We start from the raw sequence: 13,679 nt of genomic DNA on the forward strand, positions 1-13,679 counted from the left end.
TGTAACCTCCACCACTTTTCCAAGGGGCATTTAAACCGTCTTGTTAAGCTACTGCGACCTGCACGTCTCTTCCAAGGGGCATTTAAACCGTCTTGTTAAGCTGCTGTGACCTGCATATCTCTTCCAAGGGGCATTTAAACCTTCTTGTTAAGCTACTGCGACTTGCACGTCTCTTCCAAGGGGCATTTAAAATGTCTTGTTAAGCTACTGCGACTTGCACGTCTCTTCCAAGGGGCATTTAAACCGTCTTGTTAAGCTACTGCGACCTACACCGCTCTTCCTAGGGGCATTTAAATCGTCTTGTTAAGCTACTGCGACGTGCATGTCTCTTCCAAGGGGCATTTAAACCGTCTTGGTAAGCTACTGCGACCTGCAAGCCTCTTCCAAGGGGCATTTAAACCGTCTTGTTAAGCTACTGCGACCTGCACGTTTCTACCAAGCGGCATTTAAACCGTCTTGTTAAGCTAATGCAACCTGCACGTCTCTTCCAAGGGGCATTTAAACCACCTTGTTAAGCTACTGCTACCTCCACCACTCTTCCAAAGGGCATTTTAACTGTCTTGTTAGGCTACTGTGACCTGCATGTGTCTACCTAGGGGCATTTAAACCATCTTGTTAAGCTACTGCGACCTCCACTGCTCTTCCAAGGGGCATTTAATCTGTCTTGTTAAGCTACTGCGACCTGCACGTCTCTTCCAAGGGGCATTTAAACCATCTTGTTAAGATACTGCGAACTGCACGTCTCTTCCAAGGGGAATTTAAACCGTCTTGTTAAGCTTCTGCGACCTGCACGTCTCTTCCAAGGGGCATTTAAACCGTCTTGTTAAGCTACTGCGACCTGCATGTCTCTTCCAAGGGACATTAAAACTGTCTTGTTAAGCTACTGCGACCTCCACCGCTCTGCCAAGGGGCATTTAAACCGTCTTGCTAAGCTACTGTGACCTGCACTTCTCTTCCAAGGGGCATTTAAACTGTCTTGTTAAGCTACTGCGACCTCCACCGCTCTTCAAAGGGGCTTTATTCCGTCATTTTAAGCCACTGTGACCTGCACGTCTCTTCCAAGGGGCATTTAAACCGTCTTGTTAAGCTACTGCGACCTGCACGTCTCTTCCAAGGGGCATTTAAACCGCTTTGTTAAGCTCCTGCGACCTGCATGTCTCTTCCAAGGGCCATTTAATCTGTCTTGTTAAGCTACTGCGACCTGCACGTCTTTTCCAAGGGGTATTTAAACCGTCTTGTTAAGCTGCTGCGCCCTGCATGTCTCTTCCAAGGGGCATTTAAACCCTTTTGTTAAGCTACTGCGACCTCCAACTCTATTCCAAGGGGCATTTAAACCGTCTTGTTAAGCTACTGCGACCTGCACGTCTCTTCCATGTTGCATTTAAACGGTCTTGTTAAGCTACTCTGACCTGCACGTCTCTTCCAAGGGGCATTTAAACTGTCTTGTTAAGCTACTGCGACCTCCACCGCTCTTCCAAGGGGAATTTAAACCGTCTTGTTAAGCTACTGCGACCTGCACATCTCTTCCAAGGGCCATTTAAACCGTCTTGGTAAGCTACTGCGAACTGCAAGCCTCTTCCAAGGGGCATTTAAACCGTCTTGTTAAGCTACTGTGACCTGCACGTCTCTTCCAAGGGGCATTTAAACCATCTTGTTAAGCTACTGCGACCTGCACGTCTTTTCCAAGGGGCATTTAAACCATCTTGTTAAGCTACGGCGACCTCCACCGCTCTTCCAAGGGGCATTTAAACCATCTTGTTAAGATACTGCGACCTGCACGTCTCTTCCAAGCGGCATTTAAACCGTCTTGGTAAGCTACTGCGACCTGCAAGCCTCTTCTAAGGGGCTTTTAAACCCTCCTGTTAAGCTACTGCGACCTGCACGTCTCTTGCAAGGGGCATTTAAACCATCTTGTTAAGCTACTGCGACCTGCACGTCTCTTCCAAGGGCCATTTAAAACGTCTTGGTAATCTACTGCGACCTGCAAGCCTCTTCCAAGGGGCATTTAAAACGTCTTGTTAAGCTACTGCGACCTGCATGTTTCTTCCAAGCGGCATTTAAACCGTCTTGTTAAGCTAATGCGACCTGCACGTCTCTTCCAAGGGGCATTTAAACCGTCTTGTTAAGCTGCTGTGACCTGCATATCTCTTCCAAGGGGCATTTAAACCTTCTTGTTAAGCTACTGCGACCTGCACATCTCTTCCAAGGGGCATTTAAAACGTCTTGTTAAGCTACTGCGACTTGCACGTTTCTTCCAAGGGGCATTTAAACCGTCTTGTTAAGCTACTGCGACCTCCACCGCTCTTCCAAGGTTCATTTAAACCGTCTTGTAAAGCTACTGCGATGTGCATGTCTCTTCCAAGGGGCATTTAAACCGTCTTGGTAAGCTACTGCGACCTGCAAGCCTCTTCCAAGGGGCATTTAAACTGTCTTGTTAAGCTACTGCGACCTGCACGTTTCTTCCAAGTGGCATTTAAACCGTCTTGTTAAGCTTATGCGACCTGCACGTCTCTTCCAAGGGGCATTTAAACCACCTTGTTAAGCTACTGCGACCTCCACCGCTCTTGCAAAGGGCATTTTAACTGTCTTATTAAGCTACTGCGACCTCCACCGCTCTTCCAAGGGGCTTTTAATCCGTCATTTTAAGCTACTGCGACCTGCATGTCTCTTCCAAGGGGCATTTAAACTGTCTTGTTAAGCTACTGCGACCTCCACCGCTCTTCCAAGGGGCATTTAAACTGTCTTGTTAAGCTACTGCGACCTCCACCGCTCTTCCAAGGGGCTTTTAATCCGTCATTTTAAGCTACTGTGACCCTCACGTCTCTTCCAAGGGGCATTTAAACCGTTTGTTAAGCTACTGCGACCTGCACGTCTCTTCCAAGGGGCATTTTATCTGTCTTGTTAATATACTGCGACCTGCACGTCTCTTCCAAGGGGCATTTTATCTGTCTTGTTAAGCTGCTGCGACCTGCATGTCTCTTCCAAGGGGCATTTAAACCCTCTTGTTAAGCTACTGCGACTTTCACGTCTCTTCCAAGGGGCATTTAAACCGTCTTGTTAATATACTGCGACCTGCACGTCTCTTCCAAGGGGCATTTTATCTGTCTTGTTAAGCTGCTGCGACCTGCATGTCTCTTCCAAGGGGCATTTAAACCCTCTTGTTAAGCTACTGCGATCTCCACCTCTCTTCCAAGGGGCATTTAAACCGTCTTGTTAAGCTACTGCGACCTGCATGTCTCTTCCAAGGGGCATTTAAACCGTCTTATTAAGCTACTGCGACCTGCACGTCTCTTCCAATGGGCATTTAAACCGTCTTGTTTAGCTACTGCGACCTGCACGTCTCTTCCAAGGGGCATTTACACCGTCTTGTTAAGCTACTGCGACCTGCACGTCTCTTCCCAGGGGCATTTAAACCATCTTGTTAAGCTACTGCGACCTGTACGTCTCTTCCAAGGGGCATTTAAACCGTCTTGTTAAGCTACTGCGACTTGCACGTCTCTTCCAAGGGGCATTTAAACCGTCTTGTTAAGCTACTGAAACCTCCACCACTTTTCCAAGGGGCATTTAAACCGTCTTGTTAAGCTGCTGTGACCTGCATATCTCTTCCAAGGGGCATTTAAACCTTCTTGTTAAGCTACTGCGACTTGCACGTCTCTTCCAAGGGGCATTTAAACCGTCTTGTTAAGCTACTGCGACCTCCACCGCTCTTCCTAGGGGTATTTAAATCGTCTTGTTAAGCTACTGCGACGTGCATGTCATTTCCACGGGGCATTTGAACCGTCTTGGTAAGCTACTGCGACCTGCAAGCCTCTTCCAAGGGGCATTTAAACCGTCTTGTTAAGCTACTGCGACCTGCACTTTTCTTCCAAGCGGCATTTAAACCGTCTTGTTAAGCTAATGCAACCTGCACGTCTCTTCCAAGGGGCATTTAAACCACCTTGTTAAGCTACTGCTACCTCCACCGCTCTTCCAAAGGGCATTTTAACTGTCTTGTTAGGCTACTGTGACCTGCACGTCTCTACCTAGGGCATTTAAACCATCTTGTTAAGCTACTGCGACCTCCACTGCTCTTCCAAGGGGCATTTAATCTGTCTTGTTAAGCTACTGCGACCTGCACGTCTCTTCCAAGAGGCATTAAAACCATCTTGTTAAGATACTGCGAACTGCACGTCTCTTCCAAGGGGAATTTAAACCGTCTTGTTAAGCTTCTGCGACCTGCACGTCTCTTCCAAGGGGCATTTAAACCGTCTTGTTAAGCTACTGCGACCTGCATGTCTCTTCCAAGGGACATTAAAACTGTCTTGTTAAGCTACTGCGACCTCCACCGCTCTGCCAAGGGGCATTTAAACCGTCTTGCTAAGCTACTGTGACCTGCACGTCTCTTCCAAGGGGCATTTAAACTGTCTTTTTAAGCTACTGCGACCTCCACCGCTCTTCCAAGGGGCTTTATTCCGTCATTTTAAGCCACTGTGACCTGCACGTCTCTTCCAAGGGGCATTTAAACCGTCTTGTTAAGCTACTGCGACCTGCACGTCTCTTCCAAGGGGCATTTAAACCGCTTTGTTAAGCTACTGCGACCTGCATGTCTCTTCCAAGGGCCATTTTATCTGTATTGTTAAGCTACTGCGACCTGCACGTCTTTTCCAAGGGGTATTTAAACCGTCTTGTTAAGCTACTGCGACCTGCATGTCTCTTCCAAGGGGCATTTAAACCCTCTTGTTAAGCTACTGCGACCTCCAACTCTTTAACAAGGGGCATTTAAACCGTATTGTTAAGCTACTGCGACCTGCATGTCTCTTCCAAGGGGCATTTAAACCGTCTTGTTAAGCTACTGCGACCTGCACGTCACTTCCATGTTGCATTTAAACAGTCTTGTTAAGCTACTGTGACCTGCACGTCTCTTCCAAGGGGCATTTAAACTGTCTTGTTAAGCTACTGCGACCTCCACCGCTCTTCCAAGGGGCATTTAAACCGTCTTGTTAAGCTACTGCGACCTGCACATCTCTTCCATGGGCCATTTAAATCGTCTTGGTAAGCTACTGCGACCTGCAAGCCTCTTCCAAGGGGCTTTTAAACCGTCTTGTTAAGCTACTGTGACCTGCACGTCTCTTCCAAGGGGCATTTAAACCATCTTGTTAAGCTACTGCGACCTGCACGTCTTTTCCAAGGGGCATTTAAACCGTCTTGTTAAGCTACGGCGACCTCCACCGCTCTTCCAAGGGGCATTTAAGCCATCTTGTTAAGCTACTGCGACCTGCACGTCTCTTCCAAGAGGCATTTAAACCGTCTTGGTAAGCTACTGCGACCTGCAAGCCTCTTCTAAGGGGCTTTTAAACCCTCTTGTTAAGCTACTGCGACCTGCACGTCTCTTGCAAGGGGCATTTAAACCGTCTTGTTAAGCTACTGCGACCTGCACGTCTCTTCCAAGGGCCATTTAAACCGTCTTGGTAATCTACTGCGACCTGCAAGCCTCTTCCAAGGGGCATTTAAAACGACTTGTTAAGCTACTGCGACCTGCATGTCTCTTCCAAGCGGCATTTAAACCGTCTTATTAAGCTACTGCGACCTCCACCGCTCTTCCAAGGGGCATTTAAACCGTCTTGTTAAGCTACTGCGACCTGCATGTCTCTTCCAAGGGGCATTTAAACCGTCTTATTAAGCTACTGCGACCTGCACGTCTCTTCCAATGGGCATTTAAACCGTCTTGTTAAGCTACTGCGACCTGCACGTCTCTTCCAAGGGGCATTTACACTGTCTTGTTAAGCTACTGCGACCTGCACGTCTCTTCCAAGGGGCATTTAAACCATCTCGTTAAGCTACTGCGACCTGCACGTCTCTTCCAAGGGGCATTTAAACCGTCTTGTTAAGCTACTGCGACTTGCACGTCTCTTCCAAGGGGCATTTAAACCGTCTTGTTAAGCTACTGTAACCTCCACCACTTTTCCAAGGGGCATTTTAACCGTCTTGTTAAGCTACTGCGACCTGCACGTCTCTTCCAAGGTGCATTTAAACCGTCTTGTTAAGCTGCTGTGACCTGCATATCTCTTCCAAGGGGCATTTAAACCTTCTTGTTAAGCTACTGCGACTTGCACGTCTCTTCCAAGGGGCATTTAAAACGTCTTGTTAAGCTACTGCGACTTGCACGTCTCTTCCAAGGAGCATTTAAACCGTCTTGTTAAGCTACTGCGACCTCCACCGCTCTTCCTAGTGGCATTTAAATCGTCTTGTTAAGCTACTGCGACATGCATGTCTCTTCCAAGGGGCATTTAAACCGTCTTGTTAAGCTACTGCGACCTGCAAGCCTCTTCCAAGGGGCATTTAAACCGTCTTGTTAAGCTACTGCGACCTGCACGTTTCTTCCAAGTGGCATTTAAACCGTCTTGTTAAGCTAATGCAACCTGCACGTCTCTTCCAAGGGGCATTTAAACCACCTTGTTAAGCTTCTGCTACCTCCACCGCTCTTCCAAAGGGCATTTTAACTGTCTTGTTATGCTACTGTGACCTGCACGTCTCTACCTAGGGGCATTTAAACCATCTTGTTAAGCTACTGCGACCTCCACTGCTCTTCCAAGGGGCATTTAATCTGTCTTGTTAAGCTACTGCGACCTGCACGTCTCTTCCAAGGGGCATTTAAACCATCTTGTTAAGATACTGCGAACTGCACGTCTCTTCCAAGGGGAATTTAAACCGTCTTGTTAAGCATCTGCGACCTGCACGTCTCTTCCAAGGGGCATTTAAACCGTCTTGTTAAGATACTGCGACCTGCATGTCTCTTCCAAGGGACATTAAAACTGTCTTGTTAAGCTACTGCGACCTCCACCGCTCTGCCAAGGGGCATTTAAACCGTCTTGCTAAGCTACTGTGACCTGCACGTCTCTTCCAAGGGGCATTTAAACTGTCTTGTTAAGCTACTGCGACCTCCACCGCTCTTCCAAGGGGCTTTATTCTGTCATTTTAAGCCACTGTGACCTGCACGTCTCTTCCAAGGGGCATTTAAACCGTCTTGTTAAGCTACTGCGACCTGCACGTCTCTTCCAAGGGGCATTTAAACCGCTTTGTTAAGCTACTGCGACCTGCATGTCTCTTCCAAGGGCCATTTAATCTGTCTTGTTAAGCTACTGCGACCTGCACGTCTTTTCCAAGGGGTATTTAAACCGTCTTGTTAAGCTGCTGCGACCTGCATGTCTCTTCCAAGGGGCATTTAAACCCTCTTGTTAAGCTACTGCGACCTCCAACTCTCTTCCAAGGGGCATTTAAACCGTCTTGTTAAGCTACTGCGACCTGCACGTCTCTTCCATGTTGCATTTAAACGGTCTTGTTAATCTACTGCGACCTGAACGTCTTTTCCAAGGGGCATTTAAACCGTCTTGTTAAGCTACGGCGACCTCCACCGCTCTTCCAAGGGGCATTTAAACCATCTTGTTAAGATACTGCGACCTGCACGTCTCTTCCAAGAGGCATTTAAACCGTCTTGGTAAGCTACTGCGACCTGCAAGCCTCTTCTAAGGGGCTTTTAAACCCTCTTGTTAAGCTACTGCGACCTGCACGTCTCTTGCAAGGGGCATTTAAACCGTCTTGTTAAGCTACTGCGACCTGCACGTCTCTTCCAAGGGCCATTTAAACCGTCTTGGTAATCTACTGCGACCTGCAAGCCTCTTCCAAGGGGCATTTAAATCGTCTTGTTATGCTACTGCGACTTGCACGTCTCTTCCAAGGGGCATTTAAACCGTCTTGTTAAGCTACTGTAACCTCCACCACTTTTCCAAGGGGCATTTAAACCGTCTTGTTAAGCTACTGAGACCTGCACGTCTCTTCCAAGGGGCATTTAAACCGCTTTGTTAAGCTCCTGCGACCTGCATGTCTCTTCCAAGGGCCATTTAATCTGTCTTGTTAAGCTACTGAGACCTGCACGTCTTTTCCAAGGGGTATTTAAACCGTCTTGTTAAGCTGCTGCGACCTGCACGTCTCTTCCAAGGGGCATTTAAACCCTCTTGTTAAGCTACTGCGACCTCCAACTCTCTTCCAAGGGGCATTTAAACCGTCTTGTTAAGCTACTGCGACCTGCACGTCTCTTCCATGTGGCATTTAAACGGTCTTGTTAAGCTACTGTGACCTGCACGTCTCTTCCAAGGGGCATTTAAACTGTCTTGTTAAGCTACTGCGACCTCCACCGCTCTTCCAAGGGGCATTTAAACCGTCTTGTTAAGCTACTGCGACCTGCACATCTCTTCCAAGGGCCATTTAAACTGTCTTGGTAAGCTACTGCGACCTGCAAGCCTCTTCCAAGGGGCATTTAAACCGTCTTGTTAAGCTACTGTGACCTGCACGTCTCTTCCAAGGGGCATTTAAACCATCTTGTTAATCTACTGCGACCTGAACGTCTTTTCCAAGGGGCATTTAAACCGTCTTGTTAAGCTACGGCGACATCCACCGCTCTTCCAAGGGGCATTTAAACCATCTTGTTAAGATACTGCGACCTGCACGTCTCTTCCAAGAGGCATTTAAACCGTCTTGGTAAGCTACTGCGACCTGCAAGCCTTTTCTAAGGGGCTTTTAAACCCTCTTGTTAAGCTACTGCGACCTGCAAGTCTCTTGCAAGGGGCATTTAAACCGTCTTGTTAAGCTACTGCGACCTGCATGTCTCTTCCAAGGGCCATTTAAACCGTCTTGGTAATCTACTGCGACCTGCAAGCCTCTTCCAAGGGGCATTTAAAACGTCTTGTTAAGCTACTGCGACCTGCATGTCTCTTCCAAGCGGCATTTAAACCGTCTTGTTAAGCTAATGCGACCTGCACGTCTCTTCCAAGGGGCATTTAAACCATCTTGTTAATCTACTGCTACCTCTACCGCTCTTCCAAAGGGCATTTTAACCGTCTTGTTAGGCTACTGTGACCTGCACGTCTCTTCGAAGGGGCATTTAAACCGTCTTGTTAAGCTAATGCGACCTGCACTGCTCTTCCAAGGGGCATTTAAACCGTCTTGTTAAGCTACTGCGACCTCCACCGCTCTACCAAGGGGCATTTAAACCATCTTGTTAAGCTACTGCTACCTGCACGTCTTTTCCAAGAGGCATTTAAACCGTCTTGGTAAGCTACTGCGACCTGCACGTCTCTTCCAAGGGGCATTTAAACCATCTTGTTAAGCTACTGCGACTTGCACGTCTCTTCCAAGGGGCATTTAAACCATCTTGTTAAGCTACTGTAACCTCCACAACCTTTCCAAGGGGCCTTTAAACCGTTTTGTTAAGCTACTGCGACCTGAACGTCTCTTCCAAAGGGCATTTAAACCGTCTTGTTAAGCTGCTGTGACCTGCATATCACTTCCAAGGGGCATTTAAACCTTCTTGTTAAGCTACTGCGACCTGCACACCTCTTCCAAGGGGCATTTAAAACGTCTTGTTAAGCTACTGCGACTTGAACGTCTCTTCCAAGGGGCATTTAAACCGTCTTGTTAAGCTACTGCGACCTCCACCGCTCTTCCAAGGGGCATTTAAACCGTCATGTTAAGCTACTGCGATGTGCATGTCTCTTCCAAGGGGCATTTAAACCGTCTTGGTAAGCTACTGCGACCTGCAAGCCTCTTCCAAGGGGCATTTAAACCGTCTTGTTAAGCTACTGCGACCTGCACGTCTCTTCCAAGGGCCATTTAAACCATCTTGGTAATCTACTGCGACCTGCACGCCTCTTCCAAGGGGCATTTAAAACGTCTTGTTAAGCTACTGCGACCTGCATGTCTCTTCCAAGCGGCATTTAAACCGTCTTATTAAGCTACTGCGAACTGCACATCTTTTCCAAGGGGCATTTAAACCGTCTTGTTAAGCTGCTGCGACCTGCATGTCTCTTCCAAGGGGCATTTAAACCCTCTTGTTAAGCTACTGCGACCTCCACCGATCTTCCAAGGGGCATTTAAACCGTCTTATTAAGCTACTGCGACCTGCACGTCTCTTCCAATGGGCATTTAAACCGTCTTGTTAAGCTACTGCGACCTGCACGTCTCTTCCAAGGGGCATTTAAACCCTCTTGTTAAGCTACTGCGACCTGCACGTCTCTTGCAAGGGGCATTTAAACCGTCTTGTTAAGCTACTGCGACCTGCACTTCTCTTCCAAGGGCCATTTAAACCGTCTTGGTAATCTACTGAGACCTGCAAGCCTCTTCCAAGTGGCATTTAAAACGTCTTGTTAAGCTACTGCGACCTGCATGTCTCTTCCAAGCGGCATTTAAACCGTCTTATTAAGCTACTGCGACCTGCACATCTTTTCTAAGGGGCATTTAAACCGTCTTGTTAAGCTGCTGCGACCTGCATGTCTCTTCCAAGGGGCATTTAAACCCTCTTGTTAAGCTACTGCGACCTCCACCGCTCTTCCAAGGGGCATTTAAACCGTCTTGTTAAGCTAATGCGACCTGCATGTCTCTTCCAAGGGGCATTTAAACCGTCTTATTAAGCTACTGCGACCTGCACGTCTCTTCCAATGGGCATTTAAACCGTCTTGTTAAGCTACTGCGACCTGCACGTCTCTTCCAAGGGGCATTTAAACCGTCTTGTTAAGCTACTGCGACTTGCACGTCTCTTCCAAGGGGCATTTAAACCGTCTTGTTAAGCTACTGTAACCTACACCACTTTTCCAAGGGGCATTTAAACCGTCTTGTTAAGCTACTGCGAACTGCACGTCTCTTCCAAGGGGCATTTAAACCGTCTTGTTAAGCTGCTGTGACCTGCATGTCTCTTCCAAGGGGCATTTAAACCCTCTTGTTAAGCTACTGCGACCTCCACCGCTCTTCCAAGGGGCATTTAAACCGTCTTGTTCAGCTGCTGCGACCTGCATGTCTCTTCCAAGAGGCATTTAAACCCTCTTGTTAAGCTACTGCGACCTCCACCGCTCTTCCAAGGGGCATTTAAACCGTCTTGTTAAGCTACTGCGACCTGCATGTATCTTCCAAGGGGTATTTAAACCGTCTTATTAAGCTACTGTGACCTGCACGTCTCTTCCAATGGGCATTTAAACCGTCTTGTTAAGCTACTGCGACCTGCACGTCTCTTCCAAGGGGCATATAAACCCTCTTCTTAAGCTACTGCGACCTGCACGTCTCTTGCAAGGGGCATTTAAACCGTCTTGTTAAGCTACTGCGACCTGCACGTCTCTTCCAAGGGCCATTTAAACCGTCTTGGTAACTTACTGCGACCTGCAAGCCTCTTCCAAGGGGCATTTAAAACGTCTTGTTAAGCTACTGCGACCTGCATGTCTCTTCCAAGGGGCATTTAAACCGTCTTGTTAAGCTGCTGTGACCTGCATATCTCTTCCAACGGGCATTTAAACCTTCTTGTTAAGCTACTGCGACCTGCACGTCTCTTCCAAGGGCCATTTAAAACGTCTTGTTAAGCTACTGCAACTTGCACGTCTCTTCCAAGGGGCATTTAAACCGTCTTGTTAAGCTACTGCGACCTCCACCGCTCTTCCTAGGGGCATTTAAATCGTGTTGTTAAGCTACTGCGACGTGCATGTCTCTTCCAAGGGGCATTTAAACCGTCTTGTTAAGCTACTGCGACCTGCACGTTTCTTCCAAGCGGCATTTAAACCTTCTTGTTAAGCTAATGCAACCTGCACGTCTCTTCCAAGGGGCATTTAAACCACCTTGTTAAGCTACTGCTACCTCCACCGCTCTTTCAAAGGGCATTTTAACTGTCTTGTTAGGCTACTTTGACCTGCACGTCTCTACCTAGGGGCATTTAAACCATCTTGTTAAGCTACTGCGACCTCCACTGCTCTTCCAAGGGGCATTTAATCTGTCTTGTTAAGCTACTGCGACCTGCACGTCTCTTCCAAGGGGCATTTAAACCATCTTGTTAAGATACTGCGAACTGCACGTCTCTTCCAAGGGGAATTTAAACCGTCTTGTTAAGCTAATGCGACCTCCACCGCTCTGCCAAGGGGCATTTAAACCGTCTTGCTAAGCTACTGTGACCTGCACGTCTCTTCCAAGGGGCATTTAAACTGTCTTGTTAAGCTACTGCGACCTCCACCACTCTTCCAAGGGGCTTTATTCCGTCATTTTAAGCCACTGTGACCTGCACGTCTCTTCCAAGGGGCATTTAAACCGTCTTGTTAAGCTACTGCGACCTGCACGTCTCTTCCAAGGGGCATTTAAACCGTCTTGTTAAGCTACTGCGACCTGCACGTCTTTTCCAAGGGGTATTTAAACCGTCTTGTTAAGCTGCTGCGACCTGCATGTCTCTTCCAAGGGGCATTTAAACCCTCTTGTTAAGCTACTGCGACCTCCAACTCTCTTCCAAGGGGCATTTAAACCGTCTTGTTAAGCTACTGCGACCTGCACGTCTCTTCCATGTTGCATTTAAACGGTCTCGTTAAGCTACTCTGACCTGCACGTCTCTTCCAAGGGGCATTTAAACTGTCTTGTTAAGCTACTGCGACCTCCAACTCTCTTCCAAGGGGCATTTAAACCATCTTGTTGAGCTACTGCGACCTGCACATCTCTTCCATGTTGCATTTAAACGGTCTGGTTAAGCTACTCTGACCTGCACGTCTCTTCCAAGGGGCATTTAAACTGTCTTGTTAAGCTACTGCGACCTCCACCGCTCTTCCAAGGGGCATTTAAACCGTCTTGTTAAGCTACTGCGACCTGCACATCTCTTCCAAGGGCCATTTAAACCGTCTTGGTAAGCTACTGCGACCTGCAAGCCTCTTCCAAGGGGCATTTAAACCGTCTTGTTAAGCTACTGTGACTGCACGTCTCTTCCAAGGGGCATTTAAACCATCTTGTTAAGCTACTGCGACCTGCACGTCTTTTCCAAGAGGCATTTAAACCGTCTTGGTAAGCTACTGCGACCTGCAAGCCTCTTCTAAGGGGCATTTAAACCCTCTTGTTAAGCTACTGCGACCTGCACGTCTCTTGCAAGGGGCATTTAAATCTTCTTGTTAAGCTACTTTGACCTGCACGTCTCTTCCAAGGGGCATTTAAACCGTCTTGTTAAGCTACTGCGACCAGCACGTCTCTTCCAAGGGGCATTTAAACCATCTTGTTAAGCTACTGCGACCTGCACGTCTCTTCCAAGGTGCATTTAAACCGTCTTGTTAAGCTACAGCGACTTGCACGTCTCTTCCAAGGGGCATTTAAACCATCTTGTTAAGCTACGGTAACCTCCACAACCTTTCCAAGGGGCCTTTAAACCGTTTTGTTAAGCTACTGCGACCTGAACGTCTCTTCCAAGGGGCATTTAAATCATCTTGTTAAGCTGCTGTGACCTGCATATCACTTCCAAGGGGCATTTAAACCTTCTTGTTAAGCTACTGCGACCTGCACATCTCTTCCAAGGGGCATTTAAACCATCTTGTTAAGCTACGGTAACCTCCACAACCTTTCCAAGGGGCCTTTAAACCGTTTTGTTAAGCTACTGCGACCTGAACGTCTCTTCCAAGGGGCATTTAAATCATCTTGTTAAGCTGCTGTGACCTGCATATCACTTCCAAGGGGCATTTAAACCTTCTTGTTAAGCTACTGCGACCTGCACATCTCTTCCAAGGGGCATTTAAAACGTCTTGTTAAGCTACTGAGACTTGAACGTCTCTTCCAAGGGGCATTTAAACCGTCTTGTTAAGCTACTGCGACCTCCACCGCTCTTCCAAGGGGCATTTAAACCGTCTTGTTAAGCTACTGCGATGTGC

This window comes from Phyllobates terribilis, unplaced genomic scaffold (assembly GCF_046119375.1).
Source record: "Phyllobates terribilis strain yellow unplaced genomic scaffold, ASM4611937v1 Scaffold_1__5_contigs__length_1240528914, whole genome shotgun sequence".
In the NCBI taxonomy this organism is placed as follows: domain Eukaryota; kingdom Metazoa; phylum Chordata; class Amphibia; order Anura; family Dendrobatidae; genus Phyllobates; species Phyllobates terribilis.